The following is a 12,272-nucleotide window of genomic DNA, read 5'->3' on the forward strand; positions in this document are numbered from 1 at the left end:
AACACCCAGCCATCACGAGGCAGAGAAAATCCCTGACCCCGCCGGGAATCGAACCCGGGAATCCGGGCGTGGGAAGCGAGAACGCTACCGCATGACCACGAGATGCGGGCTAATAATTTATTTCAGTTTCTGTTTCTTTTCTCTTTTCTTTCCACGTGCTCCTGCAAAGAAGTGAACTATATATGTGTACTATATTGCGTGGACCAGTGGTCAAGAAATAACTGTAAGTCTTCGTTTTCTGTGTAAACCTTGCTGCATATCCTTGTGTAAGGCGCCCTTCTAGTGTAATTTTCACGTCGTCTGACAGCCATCTCCCGCCAGTATCTTTAAATCTCGTACTGGTACAAAGCATATAGTTTATATCAGCGCATTGTAGTGTGCATAATTATCTAGTTCTGCAGCTTTCGCGAAATCTGTGTTTCTAGTTACAGGTAAATTTAGATACATCCACTGCAGTAGGGAAATTTATTTATGGTTAAAAGTTTGCCATCTCAGGGTTTGGTGAGAAACCTGCAGAGCTGTTTTTAGTATTTCATTGTTCTCCTCATTGTATTGTGCGTGCATTCGTAACTCAGTAGCGCCATTGGAGACGTATCTATTTTTATCCACTAGGATATGGCTAGGGACTATGCTTGTTGTGAGCCGACACAAACAGAACTGGTTGCTGTCCGTCAACAGCTGGAAGCTCTTTTGGCTATCGTCGACATGCTTCTGGTAAATGTTCAAAGTTGCAATGATATCGGCGCACTGGGGACGAGACCTGCGACACGCCTGTTCGGTTCTCACGGGCATCCTCGGCTCCTACCGGCAAATGGCTGATTTAGTGAAGACAACTAGTATCGCACGCGATGTGCAGACTAAGCTGTCTATTGGTAGCATCGTACCCAGAGCTGATCGAGGTCTGCTGATCTGGACCAGAGCGGAAGGTCTAAACCAGAGACTCAGACTATACTGCGACGGTATGCGGTGCGAATTTCTCGACCTCCGCTATCGGGTACAGAGTTGTATGGTTCCCCTTAATAGATAGGCGTACACTACACGCAGGAAGCAGCTACTCGAGTAGTAGCTTTTTTTGGGTTAGATAAACCCTCCCTAGGAATCCAAGACTATTTGCCTGATAAACTAGCCACATGTCCTCAGAGAACGTTCGCCGCCGCAGACAAGAGATTGAAAAGGTTAATGTGATTTTAGTACACTGCAGGAGCATCCAAAGGAAAGGGCCAGAACTAGTATCGCCTACTCAAGGCTGTAACACACATATAGTATTAGCAATGGATAGTTGGTCGAAACCAGACATTAATGCAACGAAATCCTAAGTTAAGATTGGAATATTTATCGTTATTATAGATTAGTCACCAATTGTGGCAGCGTGTTTATTGCACTAAAGAATTCGATAAAATTTAGCGAGATGGTGAAATACTATGGATAAAGTTAAATATCAAAGATCAGCCACAAATGGTAATTCGATCCTTTTATAGACAATCTGGGCCAGGAGCTCTAGTGGTAGAGAGCATTAGACAGAACACATAGAATACCGTTAGTAACTTTCTTGATCACGTCCTTGTTGTAGGGGTAGATTTCAACTTGCGAGGCATACATTTGGAGTAAACCGCTATCAAAACTGGTGCCAGAGACAGGGACAATGTTCTGGGCGTGTTGTCCGAAAATTACTTCGAGCACATAGTTAGAGAATCAACACGTGACAGTAACGTCTTATACCTCTCGGTAACAAACAGACCTGAACTCATCGAATCAGTTAACGTAGAAGAAGGCATCGGTGATCATAAGGCTCTGACAGCATATATGACAACGGCTCTCACAAAGAGTGTTAAGGAAAGTAGGAAGATACTCTTTTTTTCTTAAGAGTGATGGGATACAAATTTCAGAGTATATGAGCAGTCAGCATAAACGATTCCATGATGATGACCAAGATGTGGAAAAAAATTTGAAAAAAAATTCAAAGGAATCGAGTAATATGCATGAGAAAAATACGTTCCAAGTAAGGTTTTAATGGATGGAGAAGACCGACAATGGTTTAACAGCCGTGTTAGACAACTGTTGCCGGCCAGCGTGGCCGTGCGGTTCTAGACGCTTCAGTCTGGAAACGCGTGACCGATACGGTCGCAGGTTCGAATCCTGCCTCGGGCATGGATGTGTGTGATGTCCTTAGGTTAGTTAGGTTTGAGTAGTTCTAAGATCTATGGGACTGATGACCACAGATGTTAAGTCCCATAGTGCTGAGAGCCATTTGAACCAGTTGAAGACAACTGCTACGTAAACAAAGAGATGTCAGATACAAGAGAAGTAAAAAGCTAGCTGTCAACAAAAGCTGAACAAAGCGAAAATGAGAGTAAGGAGAGCGGCGAGAGACGCGTTCAGTGACATTGAAAGTAAAATTTGTCAGCCGATCTAAGTAAAACCTTTAAGAGATTTTGGTCGTATTTAAAATTAGTGAGTGGGCCAAAAGCATCTATTCATTCACTCAGTGCCTATATTTCCGCCGAAAGCAAAGATAACAGAGAGAAGGCCGAAACACTGAATTCGGTCTTCCGAAATTGTTTCACCGCGGAAGATCGTAGCATGGTCCCTCTTTCCAATCGTCTTACGAATATAGAAATGGCAGATACTGAGATAATTCCAGAATGAGATTTTCACTCTGCAGCGGAGTGTGCGCTGATATGAAACTTCCTGGCAGATTAAAACTGTGTGTCCGACCGAGACTCGAACTCGGGACCTTTGCCTTTCGCGGGCAAGTGCTCTACCAACTGAGCTACCGAAGCACGACTCACGCCCGGTACTCACAGCTGTACTTCTGCCAGTACCTCGTCTCCTACCTTCCAAACTTTACAGAAGCTCTCCTGCGAACCTTGCAGAACCAGCACTCCTGAAAGAAAGGATATTGCGGAGACATGGCTTAGCCACAGCCTGGGGGATGTTTCCAGAATGAGATTTTCACTCTGCAGCGGAGTGTGCGCTGATATGAAACTTCCTGGCAGATTAAAACTGTGTGCCCGACCGAGACTCGAACTCGGGACCTTTGCCTTTCGTGGGCAAGTGCTCTACCAACTGAGCTACCGCAGCACGACTCACGCCCGGTACTCACAGCTTTACTTCTGCCAGTACCTCGTCTCCTACCTTCCAAACTTTACAGAAGCTCTCCTGCGAACCTTGCAGAACTAGCACTCCTGAAAGAAAGGATATTGCGGAGACATGGCTTGGCCACAGCCTGGGGGATGTTTCCAGAATGAGATTTTCACTCTGCAGCGGAGTGTGCGCTGATATGAAACTTCCTGGCAGATTAAAACTGTGTGCCCGACCGAGACTCGAACTCGGGATCTTTGCCTTTCGCGGGCAAGTGCTCTACCAACTGAGCTACCGAAGCACGACTCACGCCCGGTACTCACAGCTTTACTTCTGCCAGTACCTCGTCTCCTACCTTCCAAACTTTACAGAAGCTCTCCTGCGAACCTTGCAGAACTAGCACTCCTGAAAGAAAGGATATTGCGGAGACATGGCTTAGCCACAGCCTGGGGGATGTTTCCAGAATGAGATTTTCACTCTGCAGCGGAGTGTGCGCTGATATGAAACTTCCTGGCAGATTAAAACTGTGTGCCCGACCGAGACTCGAACTCGGGACCTTTGCCTTTCGCGGGCAAGTGCTCTACCAACTGAGCTACCGAAGCACGACTCACGCCCGGTACTCACAGCTTTACTTCTGCCAGTACCTCGTCTCCTACCTTCCAAACTTTACAGAAGCTCTCCTGCGAACCTTGCAGAACTAGCACTCCTGAAAGAAAGGATATTGCGGAGACATGGCTTAGCCACAGCCTGGGGGATGTTTCCAGAATGAGATATTCACTCTGCAGCGGAGTGTGCGCTGATATGAAAATTCCTGGCAGATTAAAACTGTGTGCCCGACCGAGACTCGAACTCGGGACCTTTGCCTTTCGCGGGCAAGTGCTCTACCAACTGAGCTACCGAAGCACGACTCACGCCCGGTACTCACAGCTTTACTTCTGCCAGTACCTCGTCTCCTACCTTCCAAACTTTACAGAAGCTCTCCTGCGAACCTTGCAGAACTAGCACTCCTGAAAGAAAGGATATTGCGGAGACGTGGCTTAGCCACAGCCTGGGGGATGTTTCCAGAATGAGATTTTCACTCTGCAGCGGAGTGTGCGCTGATATGAAACTTCCTGGCAGATTAAAACTGTGTGCCCGACCGAGACTCGAACTCGGGACCTTTGCCTTTCGCGGGCAAGTGCTCTACCAACTGAGCTACCGAAGCACGACTCACGCCCGGTACTCACAGCTTTACTTCTGCCAGTACCTCGTCTCCTACCTTCCAAACTTTACAGAAGCTCTCCTGCGAACCTTGCAGAACTAGCACTCCTGAAAGAAAGGATATTGCGGAGACATGGCTTAGCCACAGCCTGGGGGATGTTTCCAGAATGAGATTTTCACTCTGCAGCGGAGTGTGCGCTGATATGAAACTTCCTGGCAGATTAAAACTGTGTGCACGACCGAGACTCGAACTCGGGACCTTTGCCTTTCGCGGGCAAGTGCTCTACCAACTAAGCTACCGAAGCACGACTCACGACCGGTACTCACAGCTGTACTTCTGCCAGTACCTCGTCTCCTACCTTCCAAACTTTACAGAAGCTCTCCTGCGAACCTTGCAGAACTAGCACTCCTGAAAGAAAGGATATTGCGGAGACATGGCTTAGCCACAGCCTGGGGGATGTTTCCAGAATGAGATATTCACTCTGCAGCGGAGTGTGCGCTGATATGAAACTTCCTGGCACATTAAAACTGTGTGCCCGACCGAGACTCGAACTCCGGACCTTTGCCTTGCACGGGCAAGTGCTCTACCAACTGAGCTACCGAAGCACGACTCACGCATGGTACTCACAGCTTTACTTCTGCCAGTACCTCGTCTCCTACCTTCCAAACTTTACAGAAGCTCTCCTGCGAACCTTGCAGAACTAGCACTCCTGAAAGAAAGGATATTGCGGAGACATGGCTTAGCCACAGCCTGGGGGATGTTTCCAGAATGAGATTTTCACTCTGCAGCGGAGTGTGCGCTGATATGAAACTTCCTGGCAGATTAAAACTGTGTGCCCGACCGAGACTCGAACTCGGGACCTTTGCCTTGCGCGGGCAAGTGCTCTACCAACTGAGCTACCGAAGCACGACTCACGCCCGGTACTCACAGCTTTACTTCTGGCAGTACCTCGTCTCCTACCTTCCAAACTTTACAGAAGCTCTCCTGCGAACCTTGCAGAACTAGCACTCCTGAAAGAAAGGATATTGCGGAGACATGGCTTAGCCACAGCCTGGGGGATGTTTCCAGAATGAGATTTTCACTCTGCAGCGGAGTGTGCGCTGATATGAAAATTCCTGGCAGATTAAAACTGTGTGCCCGACCGAGACTCGAACTCGGGACTTTTGCCTTTCGCGGGCAAGTGCTCTACCAACTGAGCTACCGAAGCACGACTCACGCCCCGTACTCACAGCTTTACTTCTCATTCTGGAAACATCCCCCAGGCTGTGGCTAAGCCATGTCTCCGCAATATCCTTTCTTTCAGGAGTGCTAGTTCTGCAAGGTTCGCAGGAGAGCTTCTGTAAAGTTTGGAAGGTAGGAGACGAGGTACTGGCAGAAGTAAAGCTGTGAGTACCGGGCGTGAGTCGTGCTTCGGTAGCTCAGTTGGTAGAGCACTTGCCCGCGAAAGGCAAAGGTCCCGAGTTCGAGTCTCGGTCGGGCACACAGTTTTAATCTGCCAGGAAGTTTCATATCAGCGCACACTCCGCTGCAGAGTGAAAATCTCATTCTGGAAACATCCCCCAGGCTGTGGCTAAGCCATGTCTCCGCAATATCCTTTCTTTCAGGAGTGCTAGTTCTGCAAGGTTCGCAGGAGAGCTTCTGTAAAGTTTGGAAGGTAGGAGACGAGGTACTGGCAGAAGTAAAGCTGTGAGTACCGGGCGTGAGTCGTGCTTCGGTAGCTCAGTTGGTAGAGCACTTGCCCGCGAAAGGCAAAGGTCCCGAGTTCGAGTCTCGGTCGGGCACACAGTTTTAATCTGCCAGGAAGTTTCATATCAGCGCACACTCCGCTGCAGAGTGAAAATCTCATTCTGGAAACATCCCCCAGGCTGTGGCTAAGCCATGTCTCCGCAATATCCTTTCTTTCAGGAGTGCTAGTTCTGGAAGTTTCGCAGGAGAGCTTCTGTAAAGTTTGGAAGGTAGGAGACGAGGTACTGGCAGAAGTAAAGCTGTGAGTACCGGGCGTGAGTCGTGCTTCAGTAGCTCAGTTGGTAGAGCACTTGCCCGCGAAAGGCAAAGGTCCCGAGTTCGAGTCTCGGTCGGGCACACAGTTTTAATCTGCCAGGAAGTTTCATATCAGCGCACACTCCGCTGCAGAGTGAAAATCTCATTCTGGAAACATCCCCCAGGCTGTGGCTAAGCCATGTCTCCGCAATATCCTTTCTTTCAGGAGTGCTAGTTCTGCAAGGTTCGCAGGAGAGCTTCTGTAAAGTTTGGAAGGTAGGAGACGAGGTACTGGCAGAAGTAAAGCTGTGAGTACCGGGCGTGAGTCGTGCTTCGGTAGCTCAGTTGGTAGAGCACTTGCCCGCGCAAGGCAAAGGTCCCGAGTTCGAGTCTCGGTCGGGCACACAGTTTTAATCTGCCAGGAAGTTTCATATCAGCGCACACTCCGCTGCAGAGTGAAAATCTCATTCTGGAAACATCCCCCAGGCTGTGGCTAAGCCATGTCTCCGCAATATCCTTTCTTTCAGGAGTGCTAGTTCTGCAAGGTTCGCAGGAGAGCTTCTGTAAAGTTTGGAAGGCAGGAGACGAGGTACTGGCAGAAGTAAAGCTGTGAGTACCGGGCGTGAGTCGTGCTTCGGTAGCTCAGTTGGTAGAGCACTTGCCCGCGCAAGGCAAAGGTCCCGAGTTCGAGTCTCGGTCGGGCACACAGTTTTAATCTGCCAGGAAGTTTCATATCAGCGCACACTCCGCTGCAGAGTGAAAATCTCATTCTGGAAACATCCCCCAGGCTGTGGCTAAGCCATGTCTCCGCAATATCCTTTCTTTCAGGAGTGCTAGTTCTGCAAGGTTCGCAGGAGAGCTTCTGTAAAGTTTGGAAGGTAGGAGACGAGGTACTGGCAGAAGTAAAGCTGTGAGTACCGGGCGTGAGTCGTGCTTCGGTAGCTCAGTTGGTAGAGCACTTGCCCGCGAAAGGCAAAGGTCCCGAGTTCGAGTCTCGGTCGGGCACACAGTTTTAATCTGCCAGGAAGTTTCATATCAGCGCACACTCCGCTGCAGAGTGAAAATCTCATTCTGGAAACATCCCCCAGGCTGTGGCTAAGCCATGTCTCCGCAATATCCTTTCTTTCAGGAGTGCTAGTTCTGCAAGGTTCGCAGGAGAGCTTCTGTAAAGTTTGGAAGGTAGGAGACGAGGTACTGGCAGAAGTAAAGCTGTGAGTACCGGGCGTGAGTCGTGCTTCGGTAGCTCAGTTGGTAGAGCACTTGCCCGCGAAAGGCAAAGGTCCCGAGTTCGAGTCTCGGTCGGGCACACAGTTTTAATCTGCCAGGAAGTTTCATATCAGCGCACACTCCGCTGCAGAGTGAAAATCTCATTCTGGAAACATCCCCCAGGCTGTGGCTAAGCCATGTCTCCGCAATATCCTTTCTTTCAGGAGTGCTAGTTCTGCAAGGTTCGCAGGAGAGCTTCTGTAAAGTTTGGAAGGTAGGAGACGAGGTACTGGCAGAAGTAAAGTTGTGAGTACCGGGCGTGAGTCGTGCTTCGGTAGCTCAGTTGGTAGAGCACTTGCCCGCGAAAGGCAAAGGTCCCGAGTTCGAGTCTCGGTCGGGCACACAGTTTTAATCTGCCAGGAAGTTTCATATCAGCGCACACTCCGCTGCAGAGTGAAAATCTCATTGTGGAAACATCCCCCAGGCTGTGGCTAAGCCATGTCTCCGCAATATCCTTTCTTTCAGGAGTGCTAGTTCTGCAAGGTTCGCAGGAGAGCTTCTGTAAAGTTTGGAAGGTAGGAGACGAGGTACTGGCAGAAGTAAAGCTGTGAGTACCGGGCGTGAGTCGTGCTTCGGTAGCTCAGTTGGTAGGGCACTTGCCCGCGAAAGGCAAAGGTCCCGAGTTCGAGTCTCGGTCGGGCACACAGTTTTAATCTGCCAGGAAGTTTCACTGAGATAATTGATCGCGGAATAGAAAGACAACTACAATCGCTTAGTAGTGGAATGGATTCAGGAGTAAAAGATTAAGCGAAAGAACTTGCTCCACTTGTAACGGTAATTTATCGTATATCGCTTCAGCAACAAAGGATACCTAGCAGTTGGGAGTAAGTGCAGGTCATTCCCGTTTTTAAATAGGGCCGTAGGACAAATACACAGTATGATAGACCTATATCGTTGACGTCAAGTTTTTATAAAATTATGGGGCATGTTTTGTGCTCAAGAATTATCGCATTCTTGGTGAAGGAAAATCACCTCTCTAAAAATTTATATTGATTCTGCAAACAGAGATCCAGCGAAACTCAGCTCTCTCGCTTCCTGCTTGAGATACACTGCCCCGTAGACAATGTCGCTCGGGTAGGTGCCGAGTTCTTTGACTTCAGGAAGCCATTTCACACGGTCGCGAGCTGCCGTTTAGTGAAAAAAATTGGAGCGTTCGAGTATCGGAGAATATCTGCGACTGGATTCAAGACTTTCGGCGAAAATTCAACATGTCGCTCTTACCGGAACAAAATCGACATAGGTAAATGTAAGGAAGTATGATAGGACCGTTAATATATATATATATATATATATATATATATATATATATATATATATATATATATACTTTCTACTGGATCATATATATATATATATATATATATATATATATATATATATATATATATATATGAATGATCCAGTAGAAAGCGTCGGATGCCGTCTAAAGCTGTTCGCAGACGATGCGGTTCTCTATTACGAAGTATCAGAAGACGCCGAATCGTTAGATTTGCGGTGTGACCTCCAGGAAATTGGTGAATTACGCAAACTCTGGGGGAAAAGAAATCCACTACTGAATAGCTACACTATTGATGACTAACCGCTGGAAACTGTGACTGCCGTGAAAAATCTAGGAGTAATTATCCAGAGAAGTGCAGTAACTACATAAAACAAATAATGGGAAATGCTGATGCCTGACTCAGATTCTTAGGAAAAATCTTAAGGAAATTTAGCTCACTAACGAAGGAAGTAGCTTATAATGCGGCTGTTTGACCAACGCTTTAGTATTGTTCATCTGTCTGGTATCTCCACGAGATAGAGCTCATAGGAGAGATAAAGATCCAACGAAGTGCCACACGTTTCGTCACGGGATCGTTTAGACGGTACGAGAGAGTTAAGATACTCAAGAAACTCCATTGGCAGACTTTACGAGAGTGGCGTTGCTTTCTGCATCACGGAGAGTTTTTTTTTTTATTTTTTTATTTTTTTGGTCATCAGTCTACTGACTGGTTTGATTAGGCCTGCCACGATTTCCTTTCCTGTGCTAACCTCTTCATCTCAGAGTAGCACTTGCAACCTACGTCCTCAATTATTTGCTTCACGTATTCCAATCTCTGTCTTCCTCTACAGTTTTTGTCCTCTACAGCTCCCTCTAGTACCATGGAAGTCATTCCCTCATGTCTTAGCAGATGTCCTATCATCCTGTCCCTTATCCGTATCAATGTTTTCCACATATTCCTTTCCTCTCCGATTCTGCATAGAACCTCCTCATTCCTTACCGTATCAGTCCACCAAATTTTCAACATTCATCTATAGCACCACATCGCAAATGCTTCGATTCTCTTCTGTTCCGGTTTTCCCACAGTTCATGTTTCACTACCATACAATGATGCACTCCAGACGTACATCCTCAGAAATTTCTTCCTCAAATTAAGGCCGGTATTTGATATTAGTAGATTTATCTTGGCCAGAAATGCCTTTTGTGCCATAGCGAGTCTGCTTTTGATGTCCTCCTTGCTCCGTCCGTCATTGGTTATTTTACTGCCTAGGTAGCAGAATTCCTTAACTTCATTGACTTCGTGACCATCAACCCTGATGTTAAGTTTCTCGCTGTTCTCATTTCTACTACTTCTCAATACCTTCGTCTTTCTCCGATTTCCTCTCAAACCATACTGTGCACTAATTAGACTGTTCATTCCGTTCAGCAGATCATTTAATTCTTCTTCACTTTCACTCAGGCTAGCAATGTCATCAGCGATTCGTATCATTGATATCCTTTCACCCTGTATTTTAATTCCACTCCTGAACCTTTCTTTTATTTCCATCATTGCCTCGTTCTTGATCGTCCACTCTCATTATTCCCTCTTGGTTGATGTACATATTGTATATGACCCGTCTCTCCCTATAGGTTAGCCCTACTTTTTTCAGAATCTCGAACAGCTTGCATCATTTTATATTGTCGAACGCTTTTTCCAGGTCGACAAATCCCATGTAAGTGTCTTGATTTTTCTGTAGCCTTGCTTCAATTATTAGCCGTAACGTCAGTATTACCTCTCTCGTCCCTTTACTTTTCCTAAAGCCAAACTGATCGTCACCTAGCGCATTCTCACTTTTCTTTTCCATTCTTCTGCATATTATTCTTGTAAGCAGCTTCGATGCATGAGCTGTTAAGCTGATTGTGCGATAATTCTCGCACTTGTCAGCTCTTGCCGGTTCGGAATTGTGTGGATGATGCTTTTCCGAAAGTCAAATGGTATATCGCCAGACTCATATATTCTACACACCAAAGTGAATAGTCGTTTTGTTGCCACTTCCCCCAATGATTTTAGAAGTTCTGATGGAATGTTATCAATCCCTTCTGCCTTATTTGACCGTATGTCCTCCAAAGCTCTTTTAAATTCCGATTGTAATACTGGATCCCCTATCTTTTCTAAATCGATTCCTGTTTCTTCTTCTATCACATCAGACAAATCTTCACCCTCAAAGAGGCTTTCAGTGTATTCTTTCCATCTGTCTGCTCTCTCCTCTGCGTTTAACAGTGGAATTCCCGTTGCACTCTAATTGTTACCACCGTTGAATTTAATGTCACCAAAGGTTGTTTTGATTTTCCTGTATGCTGAGTCTGTCCTTCCGACAATCTTATCTTTTTCGATATCTTCACATTCTTCCGGCAGCCATTTCGTCTTAGCTTCCCTGCACTTCCTATTTATTTCATTCCTCAGCGACTTGTATTTCTGTATTCCTGATTTTCCCGGAACATGTTTGTACTTCCTCCTTTCATCAATCAGCTGAAGTATTTCTTCTGTTACCCATGGTTTCTTCGCAGCTACCTTCTTTGTACCTATGTTTTCCTTCCCAACTTCTGTGATGGCCCTTTTTAGAGATGTCCATTCCTCTTCAACTGTACTGCCTACTGCACTATTCCTTATTGCTGTATCTATAGCGTTACAGAACTTCAAACGTATCTCGTCATTCATTAGTACTTCCGTATCCCACTTCTTTGCGTATTGATTCTTCCTGACTAATGTCTTGAACTTCAGCCTACTCTTCATCACTACTATATTGTGATCTGAGTCTATATCTGCTCCTGGGTACGCCTTACAATCCAGTATCTGATTTCGGAATCTCTGTCTGACCATGATGTAATCTAATTGAAATCTTCCCGTATCTCCCGGCCTTTTCCAAGTATACCTCCTCCTCTTGTGATTCTTGAACAGGGTATTCGCTATTACTATCTGAAACTTGTTACAGAACTCAATTAGCCTTTCTCCCCTTCATTCCTTGTTCCAAGCCCATGTTCTCCTGTAACCTTTTCTTCTACTCCTTCCCCTACAACTGCATTCCAGTCGCCCATGACTATTAGATTTTCGTCCCCCTTTACATACTGCATTACCCTTTGAATATCCTCATACACTTTCTCTATCTGTTCATCTTCAGCTTGCGACATCGGCATGTATACCTGAAGTATCGTTGTCGGTGTTGGTCTGCTGTCGATTCTGATTAGAACAACCCAGTCACTGAACTGTTCACAGTAACACACCCTCTGCCCTACCTTCCTATTCATAACGAATCCTACACCTGTTATACCATTTTCTGCTGCTGTTGATATTACCCGATACTCATCTGACCAGAAATCCTTGTCTCCCTTCCACTTCACTTCACTGACCCCTACTATATTTTGATTGAGTCTTTGCGTTTCCCTTTTCAGATTTTCTAGTTTCCCTACCATCTTCAAGCTTCTGACATTCCACGCCCCGACTCGTAG

The 12,272-nt window shown here is 46.4% G+C and overlaps 1 protein-coding gene and 3 non-coding genes across 4 annotated transcripts in view; 2 read left to right on the forward strand and 2 right to left on the reverse strand.

Annotated features, from left to right (window-relative positions):
- Positions 1-12,272, reverse strand: part of LOC124605967 — a 612,100-nt gene that overhangs the window by 462,982 nt on the left and 136,846 nt on the right. The gene's annotated exons all lie outside the window — the stretch shown is intronic.
- Positions 5,115-5,189, reverse strand: Trnaa-cgc. The gene has a single exon. It is a non-coding gene; the product is annotated as a tRNA-Ala (tRNA).
- On the forward strand, positions 6,592-6,666 carry Trnaa-cgc. Its single transcript has one exon. It is a non-coding gene; the product is annotated as a tRNA-Ala (tRNA).
- On the forward strand, positions 6,893-6,967 carry Trnaa-cgc. Its single transcript has one exon. It is a non-coding gene; the product is annotated as a tRNA-Ala (tRNA).

The sequence above is a fragment of the Schistocerca americana genome, chromosome 3, assembly GCF_021461395.2.
Source record: "Schistocerca americana isolate TAMUIC-IGC-003095 chromosome 3, iqSchAmer2.1, whole genome shotgun sequence".
NCBI lineage: Eukaryota > Metazoa > Arthropoda > Insecta > Orthoptera > Acrididae > Schistocerca > Schistocerca americana.